The sequence below is a fragment of the Cynocephalus volans genome, chromosome 1, assembly GCF_027409185.1.
Source record: "Cynocephalus volans isolate mCynVol1 chromosome 1, mCynVol1.pri, whole genome shotgun sequence".
Lineage (NCBI taxonomy): Eukaryota > Metazoa > Chordata > Mammalia > Dermoptera > Cynocephalidae > Cynocephalus > Cynocephalus volans.
Window position 1 is genome coordinate 209,994,480 of NC_084460.1, and position 15,081 is coordinate 210,009,560.

The window sequence follows — 15,081 nt, forward strand, 5'->3', positions numbered from 1 at the left end:
TTCTTTGAGAGACTCATAATGTCAAATTGTCTCTATTTTTTCCTTAAAAACAATTTCCTCTTCAGAATTATCAAAGTTAAGGTCTGTTTTCAAAACTAGTTTGCTTAGCAACAGCAATCTTTCCATAAAAGATAATGTTGACCTCCAGTTTCATTATCACCTGCAGAAGTCGTACTTTTTTCACGTGTCCTCATCAATGTCCAATAAACTATGAAATGAGAGAGTTCAAAGTACAGAAAGCTGGGGAGTGATAAGTAACATTATGGCTGCTGGTATAAGAAGATGATAACAGAGAAGAGAAACAAGGTTTAACTGTGTCTACAGGGTTGACGTGCCTTCTTCCCTGCTGTCTCCTAGACAATTCCTGATGAGGATGACATCTACCACAACTGTCCTGTTTGGCTACTTATATGATTTTCTAAAAGTTACAATTACATAAATATTGATTGACCATCTTGATTAGATTTACTTTTTATTAGGTAATTAGTCATCGCTCAGCTTGACTAAAACCTGTATCCTATACAAGAGTGAAGAGGTGGGTTCATGGCTACCTTTATTCACAATGAGAGACCTCTTTTGCATGTAAGTTCAAGTACAAAATGGGGCTAGTAGATAAAAACAACATGCTTAAACAGCTTAATGAGTTATAATGGCACATTTGCAAATTTAATCCTAAATAGTAGCACTTGTGATTAACTGAGGGAGATAATTACCTAGAATTGAGTATTTCCTCAATGAATGTTGAAAATAAGACAATGTGCTCAGCTTTTAAAGAAAATATTCAAGATTTATCTCGTACTTAATATTGAACAAATGTGTTTCAGAACCGCCTGAAAATATTTCTCTGCAGAGGATTTGGAATTTATATGAATGAAATTACCCTAAAAGATTCAGAGCTGGGAAAGTATGCTTACAGGACTATTAAAGGCCTATAACTGACCAATGAATAAAAAAGCATTTCATCAATGGTCTAAATTCTTATTTACCAAGAATATTCAATTTCATATACAATGTTTTTTCTTAAAGCCAATAGTCTTGTGGAGTGTTCAGCTTAAACTGTGTGTATAAATGAAAGCTGAACTTTCAACCTTTCCTACTCCCTTGAGGAAAGGAAGAAATTGAAACCCATTAGGTGAATGTAGCCATTTAAAACAACAAACTGTGTTTCAAGCTAACACAGGTGATTCTAGGAATGCAGGGCTGGACCACATCTAAGAGGCCATATACTCCATTCCTCTTACTTTTAAAAATAATGTGTGTAATTCACACCTGAAAGGTAAGACTCCAGGAAATAATTTCAAAATCCCAAAGCAACAGAGATTCCAAAAGGCATGTACAATGCCTCATTTCTCAATTCTCTATGCAAATATTAACAGATGACTTATTTCTCAGCAGGCTGTCTACCGTTTTTATATATATTACATTTTTTAGTTCAGGACTTCTCAAATTTTAAAGTGCATGCAAATCACCTGGGGATCTTGCTAAAATTCAGTCCCTAACTCAGGTTTTCTGTGGTGGTAGGCTTTTCACTTATAACAAGTTCCCAGTGACGCTGGTGCTACTAGTTCAGGGACCATGCTTGGAGTAGCAGTGGTCTAGAAAATAGAAATTTAGATCTAAAAGTACTCTGATACCACTTAATGTGACACTTTATGTTTTAAAAGATTTCAGCCACTTCGAATGGTAGATAGCTCTCTTTCTTTATGTATTAATTTAATAAAAATTTTGAAGTATTGAATGGCAAGTAGGATTTGAATATTCTGTTCCTTCATATATAGCACAGAGTCTAGGAAACCACCAATCAAAATGCTATAGAGCAGTGAAAGAATTTGGCCAACAATGTGTTTGAAAATGTCATATTGAATGACATAAGGCAAAATATGCAAATTTGAATTAGCCAATGTTCATGTCATTTATCATCTTATTACACACAGCCATTACACACTTTTATACACTGATGTCACTTGCTTGACCATTGAGACATTTGCATTTTGAACCCCTTTTTGTGGCCAAACATTAGGTTGGCAGTTGGCAAGAAAAGCTTAGATTCCTGCTTCAACTTTTAAGACTGTATCACAATGAAACATGGGAAGTATTAAGGCACTTGCTCTCGTTCACATAATTGTCTTGCTATAAAGATGGGAACTTAGCGTCTTTGATCCTACGTGCATTTTGCAGTGTCTAACCCTTTACTCACACTCACATGGTTCTTTACATACCAAGACACCGTAAACATACACCACAATTAAATCTACATTCAATTCTTGTAAATATTGAAAGATTTTTTTTAAAAAAATGCTTATTTTGTAACAAGCAGACTACCTTGATAAATAATTTACATTTTACTTTGTGAAAGTGTTGTTATTTAGGCAGAACTATTAAAAATGTGTATTATCCATGCAGGTTTTGGATCATCATCTTGTGGAAAATGTCTCTTAATAAGTGAAAAATTTTAAAGAAAATGTGCTTTGTTGTTGTAAATCCCATACCCAGTAGCATGTTCTTGCATTGCCATCTGAGTTTTCCTTAAAGCTCATTTTCTCTATAGCCCGAGGCTTCCTGCCACTCTTTGTTACATATCATATGCATGTATGCTATTGCAGCCCCCCTCCAAATAGTTATTGATTTCATTAGGAAAATTGTGTTCATATACTCCTGAACTTATTAAATTACTTGAATATGTCTTCAATAAGTGGGGAGTGGAGTGTGGACATGTTCCAAGACTGCCTGCTGACTAATCCTTCATTCATCTCACATTTTGGTGCGTCTAGAAATATGGATGCCTTTACCAAATCGTGGAACAAAATGACTTAAATTAAATGCTAATCTTTTCAAACAGATATCAGTACTGGAACTTACCTGCATTTGTTCTATTAAATTTTTTTTCTCTTCTTTATCATCCTGTAGACTACATATAAATAATAATAAAATCTGGTTAATAAGCAGACTTTTGAGGACACTAAAATAATTAAAGGTTTTAAAAATCTATCATTTTAAACATGTGCTACTTTTCTATTTGAAAGCACCAAGCTGACTTTATTATAGTGAATCTCTTAGTCTGACAGTTGTATAGTGAATGGAAATGAAATTTAAGAGAATATCAAAGACTTATTATAAGACTGAAGGTTACGGACTCAGTAATCTATATTGTTTTCAGAGAATCAATAGATTAGATTTTTCTACAGATTAGCTTATTTTTAATGCATATATTCAAACTAGTGCCACAATGCATGCAGTTAAAATTCCTCTGTAACAAAGAAATAATAAAATGAAATACAATTCAATAGCAAAAAGAAAGTGTCTTAAAAGACTAAGCTGTGATCTTTAAAACAACTCTTTCTTTGGGAGTTTCTTGGTCACAATGAGGAAGCATATCTAATGTACGTTGAGCATCTGCTATGTGTCAGCCACTGGAAACCAGAACAGATGTGGCCCATGTATACACAGTGTAGCAAAGACGACACACAAGTAACCAGGTGCACACACTGCATTGTGTAAGAATCAGAATAGGAAATTCAGAGTGCACTACAGAGGGCAAGGACATCAGACTTGAGGGGAGGGGAAATTACATTTAGTAGTTAAGAACTTGAGCTTTAGAGTTAAACAGATGGTGGTCCAAATTCTGGGTTCACCATTTTACTAGTTGTGTGGTCTTGGGTATGATAAGCAATCTTTCTAATATTTAATTTCCTTAACTTTGAAATTGAGATATGAATAACATAATAGGTTTACTGGTGCTCCGTCCCCCCGCCCCCAAAGATACATTTGCATCCTAATCCCTGAAACCTGTGAATATTACCTTATATGTCAAAAGAGTGAACATTATCTTATATGGCAAAAAAGATGTGATTAAAGACCTTACGAAGAGGAGCATATCCTGAATTACCCAGGTGGATGTTAATTGCAATCATATGTATCCTTATAAGGGAGAAGCAGAAGAATTTGAGAGACACACACATGCACACAGGAGAAGGCAATGTGAAAATGGATCAGAGAGAGATGCAGACACAGCCAAGGAATGCCAGCAGTCTCCTGAAGCTACAAGAGGCAAGGAAGGTACAGATTTTCCCCTAAAGCCTCCGTAGGGAGCCTGGCCCTGCTGATGCCTTGATCTTGAGCTTCTCTCCTTGAGAACCATAAGAGAATAAATTCCTGTTGTTTTAAGCCACCAAGTTTGTGGTACTTTGTTATGGAAGTCCTGGGAATTCGCAAGCTAATTATTAGCTGTACTTGAAAGATGAGCAGAAGGTGTCTAGGAAAGACAGAAGGCAGGAAGTGGAGGAAAGAGCATTTGCCAAGCCCTGGAACTAAGAAGGGATAATGTCACTTTTGAGGTAGGGAGAGAAGTTCAGTAAAGCAGACACTGACAGTTCAGAAATGATTTCTTTTTTCTCCCTGGCTATTGCTCCAGAAGTTATATTTTATTCTTTACAAAATAAACAACATCAACAAACACAACATAAACAAAAACAATCATAGAATGTTTCTCACACCAACCAGAAGTATAAAAATTCTCTGCTTTTTGATTGTTTTAAAGCTCAGTCTCCAGCTCTTTCAGTAAAGAGCAATGTAGGAGGTGACAGTGAAATCAGTAGGTATTATGGTTTCTCTGAAATTTAGCAAATTAAAAGTAAACCCAACTGAGTTTCTGGATCACAACACTCAGAAAATACTCGAGCTCAGCCAAGGGGCTCTTCTCAGCCAATCAGGAAAGAGAGTTTACAACAGACATCAAAATCAGGTAGAACACAAAAGCCCCTGCAACCTACTCTGATAAAACAAACCACCCAAAATTCCAATTTTTGCTCTGAGAGCATAATATCCTCATAAGCAGGGGAGGTTCACCAATAGCACTTATGTCTGAATTTCTACATTTTATCTTTACTTAAGGGTTTTCCTAGTTGGAACACTGCTGTCACAATTAAACCTGCTTCTTAGGGGGACCATTCTTCTTATAATATTCTACACTAATGGACAAAAATACTTTTTTTCACTTTGGCATATTTAAGAGAGGGTGGACATTAAATATAAGCCCTTTGCAGAATTTTAAGAAGGAAGTAAAGTGAATTTAAGAAGTTAATAACAATCTAGCTGATAAGGCTCAACATATGGGTTGTTACTAGGATTTGGGAGTCTTTTAATATTCTACTTTCTGATTCAGGAAAGGGCAATAACTGCAATGGGTAGTCATTTTTCAGGCATCTCACAGAAATTCCTTTTTTTTTTTTTTTCAAATATCTGGGCTGTGAACACACAACCATTGCCCAACACTTGATTTAAAAATATATTTATATATTGAAACATAATTGACCATAGATATCTCTGGGGTACAGTGTCAACTATCAATATGTGTGGGTAATACATGATGCTCAAATCAGGATAATCGGTATATTCAACATAACACAATGTAATCATTTTTGGGAGCCCTTTACCAATTTCTTTCTAGAGCCCCTCTCCCTTCCCACATCTGGTGACCTCAGTTCTGTTCTCTCCTTTTGAAAGTTCAACAAATTATAGTGATTGTTGTAGCTTTTTTACTTTACTTTATTTTTTAGCTTCCACTATGAGTGTCGACATGTGGTATTTGTCTTTCTGTACCTGGCTTATTTTACTTAAGTTTCTTTAAGTACATCCATGCTGCTGGGAATGGCAGAATTTCATTCCTTTTTATGGAAGTGTAGTATTTCATTGTGTATAAATACCACAGTTTCCTTATACAGTCATCCATTGATGGATATTTAGGTTGAATCCCTATCTTGGCTATTGTAAATGCAGCTGCATTAAACATGGCAGTGCAGTATCCCTTCAACGTGATTATTTCTATTCTTTTGAGTATATGCCCAGCAGTGGGATTGCTAGATTGTACGGCAGTTCTATCTGCAGTTGTCTGAGCAAACTTCATACAGTTTTTCATAATGGCTGCACCAATTCACAGCCCCCCCAACAGTGTAGGAGGGTTCTCCTTTCTCCACATCCTCACCAGCATTTGCTATTCTCAGTCTTTTTTGATAATAGCCAGTCTAACTGGATGAGATGGTATCTCAGTGTGGTTTTTTGTTGTTGTTGTTTTAAATTTTTATTGAATCATTATTTATTATACATATTTTTGGGATTCAGTGTCAACATTCGTTGATCAAATAAATATTACTTGCATATATATTGTTACAAATCATACTTATTCTTTACGCCCCTTGTCCAATCTCTCCCCATTCCCCTCTACCTCCCCCCTCCCACCACTGATAACCCTAGATTTCTTCTCTCCTTCTGAAAGAGTAATGGTTACTCTGTTGATTTATTGCTTAGGTGATCTGTCCAGTTCTGAGAGAGGTGTGTTCGGGTCTCCCAATATTATCATAGAGCAGATGCTTCTTCTGTCACTCTGAAATGGGCTTTGTGGAGAGAGACATCCCCTTCTTTCCTTTGGTCTCTGCTAGTGAGTCTCCTTGTGAAAATGCACTCCAGTGGCTGGCAGACCATCTGCATGGTGGTTGTGGCATCTATCCACTTTTGTGGCAGCTGTGGTTATTGTGGTGACTGTGGTGGGCCACCCACATGGAGGTGGTGTTTTTGGTGTGCTTCTTACCTAGTTGCTGGTGGCTCCCGGATCCATGCCTCAGGACCCAGGATGGGCTCCAGTGGGTACTCTGTTTTTTCTTTCAGTTCTTTGTTGGATTATTTTCTGTTCCCACCACTTAAACTCTGCACTGGAACTAATTTGCTGTCCTTTTCTTAATTTTACTTCTAAAGTGGGGGAACTTCCTGTGGGGAGAGCTACTTGAGCTCTGTGGTTGAGATAGTTGCTGCTTTGCTGCTGTTTCCCTAGGGAAGCCTTTTTGTGCAGCTCAAGTTTTAATGGTTGACTTTACAGGTACTTCCAGGTTTAGTGAAATCTGCTGCACCTGGATTGTGTAGAAACTCTGATCTGGGCCTGAGTCTTTTCATCAAAGTGCACCCCATGAAATTCTATATTCCTGACCAGTCTCTTCTGAGTGGTCCTATGCTGATTGGGATGCAGATCAGCTGTCCTTGCTGTGCCCCAGTGTTCTCCTGGTGGGCCCGTCTGTCCCACCACCCATGCTGCAAGCACCTCCCATGGGATGGGCTGTACGCTGGTCCCTTAAGATGACTCACCAGCCTCTGAGTCACTCCTTTTTTTCAGTTGTGGCTCCTTGGCCCTACGTGGGTCCACAGGAACTGTATTAGTGTTCTTGTTGGCCTGGGGGCCACCATGGCCCTCTTCTCTCCTGCGACCTCTGAGCAACTTCATCCAAAGGACGCAGCTGTGGCTTTTGCCGGCTCCTGCTCCATGCACTCAGCAGCTCCAGCCTGGAAATGGCCAGGATTCATTGCTTTTTTAGAGTTGTAAATTAGTTGATTTGTGGGAGAGAGTGATGCTGGGGACTGTCTATTCTGCCATCTTGACCAGAAGTCCTCAATGTGGTTTTGACTTGCATTTCCCTGATGCTTAGTGATGTTGAGCATTTTTTCATTTACTTATTGGCTGCTTGTACATCTTCCTTTGAGAAATGCCTATTAAGCTCCTTTGACCTTTTTTTAAATTGGGTTACGTGCTTTTTTACTGTTAAGTTGTTTGGGTTCCTTGTATATTCTTCAAATTAATCCCCTGTTGGATGCATAGTCCCATTCTGTAGGTTGTCTCTCTGTTGATTGTTTCTTTTGCTGTGAAGAAGTTTTTAGTTTGATATAATCCCATTTGTTTATTTTTTCTTTTGTTGGTTGTACTTTGGGGCTCATATTTATAAAGTTTTTGCCAGTCCTACTTCCTGAAGTGTTTCCCCTACGTTTCCTTTTAGGAGTTTTATATTTTCAGGTCTTATATCTGAGTCTTTAATCTATCTTGAGTTGATTTTGGTATATGGCGAGAGGTATGAGTCTAGTTTCATTCTTCTACATATGGATGCCCAGTTTTCCCAGCACCATTTATTGTCTTTTCCTCAATGTATGTTTTTGTTGCTTTTGTCAAAGATCTGTTGGGCAGTGGCTTCTCTCAGCTGCTGAGGTCCCCAAACACTCCTGCTGTCTGTCCAAGACTTCATTTCTTGATCAAGAATGGGGTAATTTTTGTTTTGAGGATATGTCTGTTCCCAAATGATTGGTAGGACTTTATTGATGAGTTCCTAGATATACCTATTTTATTCATTCTTTCTATCCAGTCCGTGGCTTGAATCTTTAAATTATTAATAGTATGGCCATAGCTTAAGCATGCCAATTCTTATAACATCCATAAAATAAAAACAAAATGCAACAGAACACACACACACACACACACACACACACACACACACACACACACACACACACAGAGGCAATATATCCAACTATCAATTTTAAATTGAAAAACTATTCTCTCCACAATATTTTCACTATCTCTTTGCTCTCACATTTTCAGTTCTTAGTAGTAGATGCACTCATAAGAGAATCACTGAGGATCAGTTTTAAAATGCATTAAATATTTTTCTAATGTTGATTTAGTTTTTCTAATTGTCCTGCATTGTGAAAAGAGAGAAAGAAGAATTGAGCCAATGAGACAAGGGAAGGTCTAGTTTTGATTGAGAGAAATTATATGATTCCTTAATTCTGTAATATGAGGCCTCAGGGGGCTGTCACCTGGTAGAATTTTATAGCAACATGAGCGTACTTAAAGCCAAGAATAATGTGGAGTTGTCACTAGAGTGCTGAAAAAATGAATAAAAACAAGATAATAAAATTAAACTTACATAATTTACTAGTATAGTATAGTATAGTATAGTTTTCATCCATATCCAATAAATTAACTTAAAAAGAAAAAAAAACGGTTTATCTATTCTGTGTTAGGAAAACCATGGAGCTGACCTTTCTAATTTCTGGCTGAAAATCATGATTATCTAAAAATGCCTCAACTCTATTAAGCAGTCACCATGAGAGAGAGCATTTACAAACTGCTATTTAGAATATATTAAATTTAATCCTACTATAACATCCTTAGTTTCACCAAAAATTACAAGTGAATGTGTCCTGGGTCCATGCAATATCACAAACAACATTAGTTTACCATCAATTAACTCAGGGTCCTGTATGTGTGTTAGAGGCACCAACACTAACTTTATCCTCCTCAACACTCCTTGATACCTCTCTCTATATATCACTCCAAATTTCCTTCCGCTGTAATTGTTTAGTGAAGAAAACAATATGGCAAGATGACATTCTGTCCACTGTATACAAGCATTCTGAACAAAGGTTCAAAGTGGGAAGTTGAAAGACAATTGAAGGAGCCTCATGAAGGCCGATATCTTCTCTATATAGTTAGCACACCATACAGTTAGCTTGCGGAGGGTTTGTTTATTTAAAATCATAGTATCAAAACCTATGTACCTGTTTTGTTTGGTTTGGTTTGGTTTCAGAGCTGGAATTCTCTTCTATGCCTTTTCTCTCTGGTGCCCCATGTTCAATAAATCTCTAACTAAAAAGATTGGCTCTTAAATACTTCTACCATCTCTTTATATTTCCAATGACACGGATTCCATGCATGTCAACATGATTACCATCCACAGTTGCCTTTGAACTGGTGTCTACATGTCCCTGCCACCCAATTCGCCACATAGCTGGAGTAATCTTTCTAAAAGTTAAATTTGATATTGCAGATCCCCAGTGTATGATTCTTCAATATATCTTCCCCTGCTCTTCGAGTCAATTCCAAAATTTCTTATGCAATTTATAAGCCCAAAAGGACACAGTTCCAACCTTCAACTTTATTCGCCTTTCACACTGCTTGTAGTGGTAACTGAGAAAACCATCTTAGTCATTAGGAGATGAAAATATTATCAGAGGAATATTGGACATACAATCATGGATGCAGGCACAAAAAGGTCAGGATGGATAAGAAGTATAGGTGATAGTTGTAGATTACATAGATTTTTGCATATCTTCTTCAATGAAATGTACCTGATACTTAGAACATTGCCTGGCAGAGTGAATTGGTAAGAAAGAAGCTTCTACAGAAAACACTGAAGATCCCTCCTCAAATTTTAAACTAACAAATGGAAATGAAGTATGATTCAATGTAACATGTGGCTGAAAGTTCTTACCCAGGCAGGCTTTTGGCAATAGAAGTTGGTTCTGTGCTCTGCCCAAATTCCCTTGGGTCTTCATTCCACCTCACCTTGCTCGTTTATAATACTGCAGATAAGAATGCTTGCTTTCACCAAGCTGCTGAGGAAAATGAATGTTTGCTGTGTGTTTGAGGTTAGGAGATAAAAAGTGGTGTGCAATCAGTAATGGTGTGCTGAAAAGATATTAGCTGAAGGCTAAGAGGAGAGCGACAAGAAAATTCTCTTTAAGGCTCCATAGCATTTGGCACCTGCAGGAACAACACACTATTTTTAGATATACATATCCCTGTTCATCACAGACAGGATTCATAAAGAAAAACAATATTTCAGGCTGCAACTGGGTTACAATTTTTAAAAGTGAAGTTAAAATCTTCAAGGAATAAAAAAAAAAAAAAACACCTGAAATAAACATATTCATTGAACAATAAAAAGTTCTCTGTATGATTATTTAAAAATGTTTTTGCATTTAAAGTGTTCATACACTTTCACGTGGATTAAAAATAAATTATGTGTATATGTTATATACACACACAAAGACATTTATTTTGTCCATAAGAAGTACAGTATGACAGTAAAGTAGCTATACTTTTTTTTCCTCCCATCCCAGTTTTCCCAAATCATTTCTGTATAGATTCTTGTCTACTCAGTGTCTTCAAATAATTCTTATATAATCCAAGTAGAATTGTAACAAGATGATTCCATGTGGCTTCACTTGTTCCAGTCTTAGTTCACATTGCTGCATGGAGAAAACTGTGCCCAGGAAAAAACAGTGCTCACTCTCAAGCTCCCCTTTACAAAGGCTCAGAACTACAGAGATCTAGGATGCTATTTAAATTGCTCACTTTGTCACTGTGGGGACTTTGGAGGGCTGCACTTGCCCAGCATGCAGAGAACAAGGGAACTGACTTGATCATAATCAACAAGAGAAGCCAACAGGTCTGCATTGCTTCAAAGTTCTCAAACACATACACTCAAGTTTACATATTTCTGTGAAACACTGAAACCTCACTCTCTGGTTCCCTTTTTGAGTATCCAGGTTCCCAGCAAGTACCTTGTTCTGGTTGGTCAGAACCATAAATCTTATGACAACGTTGCTTACAACACCTCCTTGTCTTCTGCCATTATAACTATCAGGCATGGTTTGAATTTTCTATGCTCCATGTTTAGTGCTCGTGCAGTTTTTCTTGAGTGCCGTTTGATTTTCTTCCAAGTGTGTGTTAACTGTATGTACCATGTTCCTTTAATTCAAATGAGGTGAAGATGTACAATCAGCACTATATCTTAAGGTTGTATCTTGGTAAATATTTGACGTGTCTGTATTATTCTGCATCCCTATGCTTGGGAAAGGAGGTTTTTTTTTTTTTTTTTTTTTCCTTGTAGAGCTAGGAATATTCTTTTCAAGTATTCGTTTCATCCTGTATAGCAATCTCTGATGCACTCTAAACCCAAAATCCCAAGTTGATTAGAATATTCTAATCAGCCTTGGTGAAGATCATGGGCTGTGAAACTAAACTGCCTCAATTTGACTGGTGGTTTCCCACTTATCTGTGTGACATTGGGCAAGTTACTCTAAGCTTATCTGAGCCTTTATCATAGTATACACCATAAAGCTATTATGGTGGTTGTTTTTACTATGGCTCAGCATAACTCTGAGGTCTCTTAAGAATTTCACTACCTTATCTAACTTCTACTTAGATTTTATTCCTTTATTATTTTGGGTTTTTTTTTTTTTCTTAATTTTATTTTGTCGATATACAATGTGGTTGATTATTGTGGCCCATTACCGAAACCTCCCTCCCTCCTCCCTCTCCCCCCTCCTACCCAACAATGTCCTTTCTGTTTGCTTGTCGTATCAACTTCAAGGAATTGTAGTCATTATGTCTTCTCCCCCCCCCGGGTTTTGTGTGTGTGTGTGTGTGTGTGTGTGTGTGTGTGTGTGTGTGTGTGTGTGTGTGAATTTATTTATTTATTTTTAGCTCCCACCAATAAGTGAGAACATGTGGTATTTCTCTTTCTGTGCCTGACTTGTTTCACTTAATATAATTCTCTCAAGGTCCATCCATGTTGCAAATGGCAGTATTTCATTCGTTTTTATAGCTGAGTAGTATTCCATTATGTAGATATACCACATTTTCCGTATCCACTCATCCAATGATGGACATTTGGGCTGGTTCCAACTCTTGGCTATTGTAAAGAGTGCTGCAATGAACATTGGGGAACAGGTATACCTTCGACTTGATGATTTCCATTCCTCTGGGTATATTCCCAGCAGTGGGATAGCTGGGTCATATGGCAGATCTATCTGCAATTGTTTGAGGAACGTCCATACCATTTTCCATAGAGGCTGCATCATTTTGCAGTCCCACCAACAATGTATGAGAGTTCCTTTCTCTCCGCAACCTCGCCAGCATTTATCATTCAGAATCTTTTGGATATTAGCCATCCTAACTGGGGTGAGATGGTATCTCAGTGTAGTTTTGATTTGCATTTCCCAGATGCTGAGTGACGTTGAGCATTTTTTCATATGTCTGTTGGCCATTTGTATATCTTCCTTAGAGAAATGCCTACTTAGCTCTTTTGCCCATTTTTTAATTGGGTTGCTTGTTTTTTTTCTTGTAAAGTTGTTTGAGTTCCTTATATATTCTGGATATTAATCCTTTGTCAGATGTATATTTTGCAACTCTGTTGGTTGTCTTTTAACTCTGTTAATTGTTTCTTTTGCTGTGCAGAAGCTCTTTAGTTTTTTGTTTTTGTTTTTGTTTTTTGTCCTTTTTTGTGACCGCGCTCAGCCAGTGAACGAAACGGCCATCCCTATATAGGATCTGAACTCGCGGTGGGAGCACTGCTGTGCTCCCAGCACCGCACTCTCCCGAGTGAGCCATGGGGTCAGTCCTCTTTAGTTTGATATAATCCCACTTGTTTATTTTTCCTTTGGTTGCCTGTGCTTTTGGGGTCATATTCATGAAGTCTGTGTCCAGTCTTATTTCCTGAAGTGTCTCTCCTAAGTTTTCTTTAAGAAGTTTTGTTGTTTCAGGGTGTATATTTAATTCTTTAATCCATTTTGAGTTGACTTTAGTGTTTGATGAAAGGTGTGGGTCTAGTTTCATTCTCCGGCATATTGATATCCAGTTCTCCCAGCACCATTTGCTAAAGAGGCAGTCTCTTCCCCAGTGTGTAGGCTTGGTACCTTTGTCAAAGATCAGATGGCTGTAGGTGTGTGGGTTGATTTCTGGATTCTCTATTCTATTCCATTGATCAGTGTGTCTGTTTTTATGCCAGTATCATACTGTTTTGGTTATTATAGCTTTGTAGTATAGTTTAAAGTCAGGTAGTGTTATGCCTCCAGCTTTATTTTTTTTTTGCTCAGCGTTGCTTTGGCTATGCATGGTCTTTTGTTACTCCATATAAATATCTGGATAGATATTCCTTTTTTTTGAAGTCTGATCTTATTTATTTGTTACTCCTTAAAAATCTTATCTTTGACTGGACTCAGAAAAGTAGAAGTTCTTAGAAAGAACAGCCTCCGTCTCTTGGCATTCTGTTCCTAGTGTTTTTCTTCAGCCTTTTCCATTCTCTCAGCCAGAAGTTTGGCATATTCTGTGGCCTCTTCCTTATTTTGCTTAGTGTGCTGTTTCTTCAGAGCAACATTCAAGCATTTGTGTTCCAGGACAGAAAGAGTAATAAGGCACTGAATCTTGGGTGCTTTGGCTCCAGGTTTCTTCTTCGTTTAAGGGCTTTCTTACTATATATTGGCAGACATCATCTTTAGAGAGATTGAAAAGTTTGCGATTCTGGAAGCTCATTGGTACTCCAGATGAGTAGGCATTTTTAATATGTCAGTCCAGGAATAGCCTTCTCTCCTTTGTTTATAATAACCAAGTTCAAAACACTCAGATTGACATCCATGTGAAGGTTAATACTAGATGTCAATTTGATTAAATTAAGAAATGTCAAGAAATTGTGTAAAGCTATCTTTTTAGGTGTGCCCATGAGGGTGTTTCCAGAAGAGATTAGCATGACAGCCTGAGTGGACTGGGTGGGAGAGATCTGTCCTCAATATGGGAAGGAACCACTCAATGTGGGGGCCGGGAGAGAACAAAAAATGGAGAAAAAAGGACTTCCACTCTCTATATCTGCTGGAGCTGGGATACATTCTTCTCTCCCATCCATGGACGTTAGAGCTCAAGACTCTTCAGCTTTTAGGTTCCAGGATGTACACCAAGGACACCATCAGCTTTCCTGCTTTTGAGGCCTTTCAGTCACACTTCTGGCATCCAGTTTGCAGACAGCCTATTGTAGGATATCTCATCACAATTGCATGAGCTAACTCTCACATATTTATAACATATCCTATTGATTCTGTCTCTCTGGAGGACCCTGATGAATACAATCCACAATGCAAACCCAATCAGATCTATGCTTTCTTTCTCCAGTTCTCCTTGGTCTATAACAGAAACGTCCCTTACTCAGTAGCAGGCAGACACGGCCATGGGTCCAGACACCCTGCTTCAAGGGTAGCCTTGCTTTTGTTTCCCATCACTGATTCAGACAACATAACTCTTCCAGTCTTCACCTAGAGTGTCAGCAGTAACTTTTGTGGCTATATGCTTCTCATAAAAAGTATAAAGTTTGCATTTGTCATTCACTTCTATGAGTTTCTGGCAGCTAGTGGAAGGGAAGGAGATTATTCAGCTTCATTCTAAGGCAGCTGATCACCTTTGAGGCACCACAAAGAAGAGCTAACCTTCATTCTAATGAAAGATAATTTATACTTTCACTTAAAACATTACTGATCAGTGTAATAATTTGCTAGGGTTGCAATAAAAAAGTGCTACCGACTGGATGACTGAAACAATAGAACTTTATTTCCTCATAGTTCTGGAGGCTGGAAGTCCAAGATAAAGGTGTTGGCAGAATTGATTTCTTCTGAGGTCTCTCTCCTCGGCTTGTAATGACTATTTCCTTCTAGTAT

At 37.8% G+C, this 15,081-nt stretch overlaps 1 pseudogene; it reads right to left on the reverse strand.

Moving 5' to 3' along the window:
• Positions 1 to 13,566: 13,566 nt before the first annotated feature.
• On the reverse strand, positions 13,567 to 14,807 carry LOC134369151 (small ribosomal subunit protein eS6-like; annotated as a pseudogene).
• Positions 14,808 to 15,081: the final 274 nt, after the last annotated feature.